Genomic DNA, 12379 nt, shown 5'->3' on the forward strand with positions numbered 1-12379 from the left:
GGGCCATTATTGGGTTCATAACTGGAGGGTTCGGACCTCCTTGACCATTCCCGTACAATGGAACCACGGGTCCGATTGTTACCGGAATAGTCAAAGCTTCAGGACTGGTGTTTAACTGGGAGATTTTCTGAATTATTTCTGACCTCTGTCTAGCTATGGCCTCTTGCTCCCTTTCATCTAATACTCTTCCTAATGTTCGGTCAGGTATCATCTGTGGGGTCAGTTGAGGCGTAAAACTCGGGGCAGTAGGATGCGTCTCACTTGGTCCCCCACCATAATTTGGTTTCGGGAACAAAGTTCCTGTTCCAAATGACCTGCGCTCCTCCCCATATGGAGGCTGCAAAAAGGGCACTCCTGAACTTAAGGGCTTCTCTTCGTTTTCATAAAGAGGTCTGGGGTAAAAGAGCTTTTCACGGGAATATTTTTCCTCCGGGATCCCGGACATACTGGGATATATATTTCGCACCTCCGGGGGCTCGGGCTTCTCAAAATAGGGCAGTACCTGTCCCCCTCCCCCTCTACATAGGGATCTGTCCTCCTCTTTAATAGACGGACGTTGGGCAACTTCTCCTGTATTGGAAGGTCGGGCTCCCTCATTATAAGGGGGCGGACTTCTTGTAAAGATGTCATCTAATAATTCATCGTCTGACTCCCCAAGGGCTCCCCAATGCTTACTCTTTTCTATCCTTTTCTCTCCCCCAGAAGGGTTACCTGCTGGCATCATGGGAAACAGTCCCTCAACAATCATGCTCTGCCTCCACTGTTTCATTCTCTTATCCCTCGTCTCTTGTTTCAGCCTGGGGTACCATTTGGTCAGACCTTTGTCCATACGGGGTTTCTCTCTTTCAAAAGCCTCAATCTCCCATTCCTCTAATGCCTCATACTGCGTTAGTCTCGGTCTGGGATGCAATTCATTCATGCGGGTTCTCAAATTAAATAAAATTCTGCCATTGAAAGTGCCGTCTAACGAAAAGGCCAATACTCCGTCATCTTTAGTGTATTTTACCCAATTCTCCAACCACACACAGGTATTGTACCCTCGATCAAACATCATGAATGAGGCGGGAGTATTCGGTGGCGGGATAGTAACGCCCTCCCTAGACTTAATCGGTTTGTCCGTTTTGAAATAATTCTTTACCCTACTTACAAGGGACATCTTTCTCTTAGCTCCGTACATGATATCGTATCTATTAGCTTTCCACTGATCCCTTTCGAACCCTTGGTTTCTTGGATCGGGTCTAGTCTCTGGACAATACGAGTGCCACATACGATTTCTACGCTTAACTTTGTTTACAAAGCTAGCTCCAATCAGAACGCGCCTTGCAAATCTGTGCGACCAATGAGGTGCACGCGTTCAAATAATTTCGACCAATGGGTGCGCGGCCCCTTCGTGAGATAGTTCCCACTCCTCGGCGCTTCACCCCTCCTTTACAATTCCAGCCCCGCTACCCGCCCGCTGCTTCTACCAATCCCAGCGCGGCACAGAGTGACGTCAGAGGCGCTTCGCGGCTGACTCCCTCCCTTCACAAGGTAACGGAAACTTTCTTTCTTTCTAAAGTGCTCAGTGCTTGGTTATTTAACAACGAATACACATTCGCCACAGTGCTCAAGTGTCTAGACAGAAAGATTTCTTCTACTGCAAGTAAACTACTTCCATTTACTTTTCACGTGCTGCGGGCAGATCTCTTCCGCCTACCCTTCACTCTAGCATCAGTGAACCTGTTATTCCCCTAAACTCATCCACTTCTTTCCGGGATATATTCCGAGTTTAAGGTTTCTCAGCGGACCCCTCTGCTTTCACCCTAGCTCCAAGGAACCTGCTACTTTTCCGATGTGACCCTTACTAGGTTACGCCACTATGGGAATTTTGCCAATGAACCTTGTTACTAACATTTATTCACACATGTATTCAGAAAAACCCTAGTTAGTGCTTCCCGGTTATCCTAACCTGCACCTAACTTTCCTTTAAGCCTGTGACCTCAGGACAATGGATTCTATTCACCACTTGCCCTTTTCAATTCCCCGGGGAGTTCGGACAACACGAAACAATACGGTTTACGAACGCATGGATTAATACATATAACAATATAAGAACAAGAATAATAACAATACAGCAATTCATGAATTTCAGCAGCGTATTCACAAGAGAATGATCAGCTCTCTCAGAACAGCCGCTCTTATAGCAGCATTAATGTACTAGCAGCTTCCGACTCAACTAGTCTAACTAATCCTGCCTATCCTTTAACTAGTCCCTAACCATACCTCTGCTTACCAGAAAACTGATAGAGCGCGCGAGGTCACCCAGCCACTGATTCCGTCGTTTCCGGCTTCAGGGCCCATATACTTTCAATTCACACTATTCATTGACCAGGCGACTTCACGGGCTGCTATCAATTGTGTGTGTTCCCTACTTGTTATGACTCAGTGTACCCGACTTACCAACCACCGACACGGGTACCTATGACTTCAATGGATCAGGGGCCTAGCTGTAAAAGGAAAGGCAGCAAATACAATTTCAAATGACATTCAATGTTGTTAAAATGACCACGGACAACTGGAAGTTTTAAAATGTTTATCTAAAGTTCGTTATCATCAAGCATAAGATACACAAGAATGAGGCAATCAATAACCAAATAATGTAAATTATGTAACTATAGAGAAATAAAGACAGGGTAATCATTTAAATGCAAAGAAAATATGCTATGCATTCAAGGCAACAACTCTTTAGAAAACTTAAGTAAGGCCGTTCTAGACCAAATCAGAAAATGGCAAAATGCAATGCAAAATATGATTTCTAAAAGGTAGGGTAACATGGGAACATATCAAGGAAATATGCAAATGACTTTATGTTTCAAGTGTTGCGGCAAAAGGCATGGAAAAATCACCATATGCAAGGGTGTAACTTTATTAAAGCAAAAGTCAGAAAGATAGAAGGGTGCAAGTTTAAAAGAACTTAGAGCAGTATTTACCTAGACTGGTGTGGAAACCAAACCCTGGCCACGGGTCAGTTAAAGACAGGAAACCCTCAAGGAAGGATACCCCTCAAAGGACAGCAGGTGCAGAATGGACACCCCGGACAGGACAGGATACCCTCAGATTAGGAATCAGGACAGGACCTCAGGACAGGACAGCAAACCCTCAGGACAGGACTGCTCAGGACAGGACCGCACCCGCAGTTTGGAAGCAACGCCTGCGCTCCACCCTCTCTGCAGCTATCGATCAAGACCCCGATTGAGTCAGCGAACTCCCAGCAAAGTGCTTCGCCAGCACTTTAAGGTTCAGTAGAACCTTAATCTATGGTCAATTTCGGACAGAGTGCTCCGCAGCTCTCTGTATCTTCAGTCACCTATTGAGTGCGATGGGTCAGTGACAGGTCAGCTAAACCAGACAAGTCGGACAATTTCCCTAGGTGAACCCAGGGTAGATATACTCTTTTGGGACGGTGTACCACCCCCCAATGTTGCAAAGTGTCAGAATCCCTCAATTTGGATTGGTCCTAAGGTAGGATTTGGGTAACACACCAATCAGAATACGCTATTTTGAGCCTATATTAGCATACTTGGGTACCGCCTAGAGAGATTGGGGTTCTCATGAGAAACTGTGCAGAAATACGAGTGACAATTAACATTGTAACACATGAGGAGCAACATTCTCCGTTCTCGTAGCGCAGAGGTGGCTTTCCCACGCACATCTTGACTGTGGCTGCCAGCTGGCTGAGTTCCACTGTCCAAAGTTGCCACCTTTCAGTATTCTCTGGTCATGCGCAGAAGAGACCGTCAATATGGCTCCCAATCAGTTCGGACCCCCATTCCCCGCAGTACATGAAAAGTAAGCGAGAACAAATTAATACACAAACATAACGTTATGAAATCACATCACAGGGTTGTACTTTCAACTTATCATCATAAAATATACTTATGCAGTCTATATGTTAGCTACATGGATACAATCACAAGAGCAGTGGCACGAGCAGTACCACATGATGGGCACAGCTATGTATTACGCATGCGCATAATTTTCCCTCCACTTCTGCAGACGCGTCAGGACACGTGAGTGTGGCTGACGCATGCGCAGTAACTAAAATACAAGCGGCGGCCATATTTTAAGTACACGGATTAAATGCATTAGAAATACACATAGGCAAGCTTCATAACCTTTTCCTCAAACTTAATATAAATGTTAGTAAGACGTACACTTATTACTTTGTTACACATAAACGAGGTTCTTGAATACAGCAAGGTCGCAAATATGCGAAGATTGGATCGTGCCTCATGTTGAATAACCACTTTTTAAACCCTCACAGGGACCAAAATTGCCATTTTTACAGAGTTTTGCTTACTCAGAAGCTTCAATTTTGACCAATGTCAGGCACAGAAATGACTTTAAACACATTTATTTTAGTTGAAAAAGTAATAATTCACATCCAACATTAATTTACAGCCAAAAGATTCAATGTTAAAATTTCATCGAAATTGACCATTTTGGGAACGTTCGACAGCTCCGTGGTAATCGTTTTTCGGCAGAAAATTGATTTTTTGGACTGTACCTAAAATGATTCAAAATGTCAATTGGATCGTGCCTCATGTTGAATAACCACTTTTTAAACCCTCACAGTGACCAAAATTGCCATTTTTACCGAGTTTTGCTTACTCAAAAGCTTTAATTTTGACCAATTTCACGCACAGAAATTACTTTAAACACATATATTTTAGTTGAAAAAGTAATAATTCACATCCAACATGAATTTACAGCCAAAAGATTCAATGTTAAAATTTCATCAAAATTGACCATTTTGGGAACGTTCGACAGCTCCGCGGTAATCGTTTTTCGGCAGAAAATTGATTTTTTGGACTGTACCTAAAATGATTCAAAATGTCAATTGGATCGTGCCTCATGTTGAATAACCACTTTTTAAACCCTCACAGTGACCAAAATTGCCATTTTTACAGAGTTTTGCTTACTCAGAAGCTTTAATTTTGACCAATTTCACGCCCAGAAATTACTTTAAACACATTTTTTTTAGTTGATAAAGTAATAATTCACATCCAACAGCAATTTACAGCCATAAGATTAAATGTTAAAATTTCATCGAAATTGACCATTTTGGGAACGTTCGACAGCTCCGCGGTCATCGTTTTTCGGAAGAAAATAGAATTTTTGGACTGTACCTACAATGATTCACAATGTTAATTGGATCGTGCCTCATGTTGAATAACCACTTTTTAAACCCTCACAGGGACCAAAATTGCCATTTTTACAGAGTTTTGCTTACTCAGAAGCTTCAATTTTGACCAATTTCAGGCACAGAAATGACTTTAAACACATTTATTTTAGTTGAAAAAGTAATAATTCACATCCAATAGCAATTTACAGCCAGAAGATTAAATGTTTAAAATTTCATCGAAATTGACCATTTTGGGAACGTTCGACAGCTCCGCGGTCATCGTTTTTCGGCAGAAAATTGATTTTTTGGACTGTACCTAAAATGATTCAAAATGTCAATTGGATCGTGCCTCATGTTGAATAACCACTTTTTAAACCCTCACAGTGACCAAAATTGCCATTTTTACAGAGTTTTGCTTACTCAGAAGCTTTAATTTTGACCAATTTCACGCCCAGAAATTACTTTAAACACATTTTTTTTAGTTGATAAAGTAATAATTCACATCCAACAGCAATTTACAGCCATAAGATTAAATGTTAAAATTTCATCGAAATTGACCATTGTGGGAACGTTCGACAGCTCCGCGGTCATCGTTTTTCGGAAGAAAATAGAATTTTTGGACTGTACCTACAATGATTCACAATGTTAATTGGATCGTGCCTCATGTTGAATAACCACTTTTTAAACCCTCACAGGGACCAAAATTGCCATTTTTACAGAGTTTTGCTTACTCAGAAGCTTCAATTTTGACCAATTTCAGGCACAGAAATGACTTTAAACACATTTATTTTAGTTGAAAAAGTAATAATTCACATCCAACATTAATTTACAGCCAAAAGATTCAATGTTAAAATTTCATCGAAATTGACCATTTTGGGAACATTCGACAGCTCTGCGGTCATCGTTTTTCGGCAGAAAATTAAATGTTTTGGACTGTACCTACAATGATTCAAAATGTCAATTGGATCGTGCCTCATGTTGAATAACCACTTTTTAAACTCTCACAGTGACCAAAATTGCCATTTTTACAGAGTTTTGCTTACTCAGAAGCTTCAATTTTGACCAATGTCAGGCACAGAAATGACTTTAAACACATTTATTTTAGTCGAAAAAGTAATAATTCACATCCAACATTAATTTACAGCCAAAAGATTCAATGTTAAAATTTCATCGAAATTGACCATTTTGGGAACGTTCGACAGCTCCGCGGTCATCGTTTTTAGGCAGAAAATTGATTTTTTTGGACTGTACCTAAAATGTTTCAAAATGTCAATTAGATCGTGCCGCATGTTGAATAACCACTTTTTAAACCCTCACAGGGACCAAAATTGCCATTTTTACAGAGTTTTGCTTACTCAGAAGCTTCAATTTTGACCAATTTCAGGCACAGAAATGACTTTAAACACATTTTTTTTAAGTTGATAAAGTAATAATTCACATCCAACAGCAATTCACAGCCAAAAGATTAAATGTTAAAATTTCATCAAAATTGACCATTTTGGGAACGTTCGACAGCTCCGCGGTCATCGTTTTTCGGAAGAAAATTGAATTTTTGGACTGTACCTACAATGAATCACAATGTCAATTGGATCGTGCCTCATGTTGAATAACCACTTTTTAAACTCTCACAGTGACCAAAATTGCCATTTTTACAGACTTTTGCTTACTCAGAAGCTTCAATTTTGGCCAATTTCAGGCACAGAAATGACTTTAAACACATTTATTTTAGTTGAAAAAGTAATAATTCACATCCAACATTCATTTACAGCCAAAAGATTTAATGTTAAAATTTCATCGAAATTGACCATTTTGGGAACGTTCGACAGCTCCGCGGTAATCGTTTTTCGGCAGAAAATTGATTTTTTGGACTGTACCTAAAATGATTCACAATGTCAATTGGATCGTGCCTCATGTTGAATAACCACTTTTTAAACTCTCACGTGACCAAAATTGCCATTTTTACAGAGTTTTGCTTACTCAGTAGCTTTAATTATGACCAATTTCACGCACAGAAATTACTTTAAACACATTTATTTTAGTTGATAAAGTAATAATTCACATCCAACAGCAATTTACAGCCAAAATATTAAATGTTAAAATTTCATCGAAATTGACCATTTTGGGAACGTTCAACACCTCCGCGGTCATCGTTTTTCGGCAGAAAATTGAATTTTTGGACTGTACCTAAAATGATTCAAAATGTCAATTGGATCGTGAATCATGTTCAATAAACACTTTTTAAACCCTCACCGGGACCAAAATTGCCATTTTTACAGAGTTTTGCTTACTCAGAAGCTTCAATTTTGACCAATTTCAGGCACAGAAATGACTTTAAACACATTTATTTTAGTTGAAAAAGTAATAATTCACATCCAACATTAATTTACAGCCAAAAGATTCAATGTTAAAATTTCATCGAAATTGACCATTTTGGGAACGTTCAACAGCTCCGCGGTAATCGTTTTTCGGCAGAAAATTGATTTTTTGGACTGTACCTAAAATGATTCAAAATGTCAATTGGATCGTGCCTCATGTTGAATAACCACTTTTTAAACTCTCACAGTGACCAAAATTGCCATTTTTACAGAGTTTTGCTTACTCAGAAGCTTCAATTTTGACCAATTTCAGGCACAGAAATGACTTTAAACACATTTATTGTAGTTGAAAAAGTAATAATTCACATCCAACATTAATTTACAGCCAGAAGATTAAATGTTAAAATTTCATCGAAATTGACCATTTTGGGAACGTTCAACAGCTCCGCGGTAATCGTTTTTCGGCAGAAAATTGATCTTTTGGACTGTACCTAAAATGATTCAAAATGTCGATTGGATCGTGCCTCATGTTGAATAACCACTTTTTAAACTCTCACGTGACCAAAATTGCCATTTTTACAGAGTTTTGCTTACTCAGTAGCTTTAATTATGACCAATTTCACGCACAGAAATTACTTTAAACACATTTATTTTAGTTGATAAAGTAATAATTCACATCCAACAGCAATTTACAGCCAAAATATTAAATGTTAAAATTTCATCGAAATTGACCATTTTGGGAACGTTCAACAGCTCCGCGGTCATCGTTTTTCGGCAGAAAATTGATTTTTTGGACTGTACCTAAAATGATTCAAAATGTCAATTGGATCGTGCCTCACGTTGAATAACCACTTTTTAAACCCTCACAGGGACCAAAATTGCCATTTTTACAGAGTTTTGCTTACTCAGAAGCTTCAATTTTGACCAATGTCAGGCACAGAAATGACTTTAAACACATTTATTTTAGTTGAAAAAGTAATAATTCACATCCAACATTAATTTACAGCCAAAAGATTCAATGTTAACATTTCATCGAAATTGACCATTTTGGGAACGTTCGACAGCTCCGCGGTAATCGTTTTTCGGCAGAAAATTGATTTTTTGGACTGTACCTAAAATGATTCAAAATGTCAATTGGATCGTGCCTCATGTTGAATAACTATTTTTTAAACTCTCACAGTGACCAAAATTGCCATTTTTACAGAGTTTTGCTTACTCAGAAGCTTCAATTTTGACCAATTTCAGGCACAGAAATGACTTTAAACACATTTATTGTAGTTGAAAAAGTAATAATTCACATCCAACATTAATTTACAGCCAAAAGATTCAATGTTAAAATTTCATCGAAATTGACCATTTTGGGAACGTTCGACAGCTCCGCGGTAATCGTTTTTCGGCAGAAGATTGATTTTTTGGACTGTACCTAAAATGATTCAAAATGTCAATTGGATCGTGCCTCATGTTGAATAACCATTTTTTAAACTCTCACAGTGACCAAAATTGCCATTTTTACAGAGTTTTGCTTACTCAGAAGCTTCAATTTTGACCAATTTCAGGCACAGAAATGACTTTAAACACATTTATTGTAGTTGAAAAAGTAATAATTCACATCCAACATTAATTTACAGCCAAAAGATTCAATGTTAAAATTTCATCGAAATTGACCATTTTGGGAACGTTCGACAGCTCTGCGGTCATCGTTTTTCGGCAGAAAATTAATTTTTTGGACTGTACCTAAAATGATTCAAAATGTCAATTGGATCGTGCCTCATGTTGAATATCCACTTTTTAAACCCTCACAGGGAACAAAATTGCCATTTTTACAGAGTTTTGCTTACTCAGAAGCTTTCATTTTGACCCATCCCAGGCACAGAAATGACTTTAAACACATTTATTTTAGTTGAAAATTGATAATTCACATCCAACCGCAATTTACAGCCAAAAGATTAAATGTTAAAATTTCATCGAAATTGACCATTTTGGGAACGTTCGACAGCTCCGCGGTAATCGTTTTTCGGCAGAAAATTGATTTTTTGGACTGTACCTAAAATGATTCAAAATGTCAATTGGATCGTGCCTCATGTCGAATAACCACTTTTTAAACCCTCACAGGGACCAAAATTGCCATTTTTACAGAGTTTTGCTTACTCAGAAGCTTCAATTTTGACCAATTTCAGGCACAGAAATGACTTTAAAAACATTTATTTTAGTTGAAAAAGTAATAATTCACATCCAACATTAATTTACAGCCAAAAGATTCAATGTTAAAATTTCATAGAAATTGACCATTTTGGGAATGTTCGACAGCTCCGCGGTCATCGTTTTTTGGCAGAAAATTGATTTTTTGGGCTGTACCTACAATGATTCAAAATGTCATTTGGATTGTGAATCATGTTGAATAACCACTTTTTAAACCCTCACGGGGACCAAAATTGCCATTTTTACAGAGTTTTGCTTACTCAGAAGCTTCAATTTTGACCAATTTCAGGCACAGAAATGACTTTAAAAACATTTATTTTAGTTGAAAAAGTAATAATTCACATCCAACATTAATTTACAGCCAAAAGATTCAATGTTAAAATTTCATAGAAATTGACCATTTTGGGAACGTTCGACAGCTCCGCGGTCATCGTTTTTCGGCAGAAAATTGATTTTTTGGACTGTACCTACAATGATTCAAAATGTTTATTGGATCGTGCCTCATGTTGAATAACCACTTTTTAACCCCTCTCAGGGACCAAAATTGCCATTTTTACAGAGTTTTGCTTACTCAGAAGCTTCAATTTTGACCAATTTCAGGCACAGAAATGACTTTAAACACATTTATTTTAGTTGAAAAAGTAATAATTCACATCCAACATTAATTTACAGCCAAAAGATTCAATGTTAAAATTTCATCGAAATTGACCATTTTGGGAACATTCGACAGCTCTGCGGTCATCGTTTTTTCGGCAGAAAATTAAATGTTTTGGACTGTACCTACAATGATTCAAAATGTCAATTGGATCGTGCCTCATGTTGAATAACCACTTTTTAAACTCTCACAGTGACCAAAATTGCCATTTTTACAGAGTTTTGCTTACTCAGAAGCTTCAATTTTGACCAATGTCAGGCACAGAAATGACTTTAAACACATTTATTTTAGTTGAAAAAGTAATAATTCACATCCAACATTAATTTACAGCCAAAAGATTCAATGTTAAAATTTCATCGAAATTGACCATTTTGGGAACGTTCGACAGCTCCGCGGTCATCGTTTTTAGGCAGAAAATTGATTTTTTTGGACTGTACCTAAAATGATTCAAAATGTCAATAAGATCGTGCCTCATGTTGAATAACCACTTTTTAAACCCTCACAGGGACCAAAATTGCCATTTTTACAGAGTTTTGCTTACTCAGAAGCTTCAATTTTGACCAATTTCAGGCACAGAAATGACTTTAAACACATTTTTTTTGTTGATAAAGTAATAATTCACATCCAACAGCAATTCACAGCCAAAAGATTAAATGTTAAAATTTCATCAAAATTGACCATTTTGGGAACGTTCGACAGCTCCGCGGTCATCGCTTTTCGGGAGAAAATTGATTTTTTGGACTGTACCTGAAATGATTCAAAATGTCAATTGGATCGTGCCTCATGTTGAATAACCACTTTTTAAACTCTCACAGTGACCAAAATTGCCATTTTTACAGAGTTTTGCTTACTCAGAAGCTTCAATTTTGGCCAATTTCAGGCACAGAAATGACTTTAAACACATTTATTTTAGTTGAAAAAGTAATAATTCACATCCAACATTCATTTACAGCCAAAAGATTTAATGTTAAAATTTCATCGAAATTGACCATTTTGGGAACGTTCGACAGCTCCGCGGTAATCGTTTTTCGGCAGAAAATTGATTTTTTGGACTGTACCTAAAATGATTCAAAATGTCAATTGGATCGTGCCTCATGTTGAATATCCACTTTTTAAACCCTCACAGGGAAAAAAATTGCCATTTTTACAGAGTTTTGCTTACTCAGAAGCTTTAATTTTGACCAATTTCACGCCCAGAAATTACTTTAAACACATTTTTTTTAGTTGATAAAGTAATAATTCACATCCAACAGCAATTTACAGCCAGAAGATTAAATGTTTAAAATTTCATCGAAATTGACCATTTTGGGAACGTTCGACAGCTCCGCGGTCATCGTTTTTCGGAAGAAAATTAAATTTTTGGACTGTACCTACAATGATTCACAATGTTAATTGGATCGTGCCTCATGTTGAATAACTACTTTTTAAACCCTCACAGGGACCAAAATTGCCAGTTTTTACAGAGTTTTGCTTACTCAGAAGCTTCAATTTTGACCAATTTCAGGCACAGAAATGACTTTAAACACATTTATTTTAGTTGAAAAAGTAATAATTCACATCCAACAGCAATTTACAGCCAAAAGATTAAATGTTAAAATTTCATCGAAACTGACCATTTTGGGAACGTTCAACAGCTCCGCGGTAATCGTTTTTCGGCAGAAAATTGATTTTTTGGACTGTACCTAAAATGATTCAAAATGTCAATTGGATCGTGCCTCATGTTGAATAACCACTTTTTAAACTCTCACAGTGACCAAAATTGCCATTTTTACAGAGTTTTGCTTACTCAGAAGCTTCAATTTTGACCAATGTCAGGCACAGAAATGACTTTAAACACATTTATTTTAGTTGAAAAAGTAATAATTCACATCCAACATTAATTTACAGCCAAAAGATTCAATGTTAAAATTTCATCGAAATTGACCATTTTGGGAACGTTCGACAGCTCCGCGGTCATCGTTTTTAGGCAGAAAATTGATTTTTTTGGACTGTACCTAAAATGATTCAAAATGTCAATAAGATCGTGCCTCATGTTGAATAACCACT

Source organism: Lissotriton helveticus, chromosome 9, assembly GCF_964261635.1.
Source record: "Lissotriton helveticus chromosome 9, aLisHel1.1, whole genome shotgun sequence".
In the NCBI taxonomy this organism is placed as follows: Eukaryota; Metazoa; Chordata; class Amphibia; order Caudata; family Salamandridae; genus Lissotriton; species Lissotriton helveticus.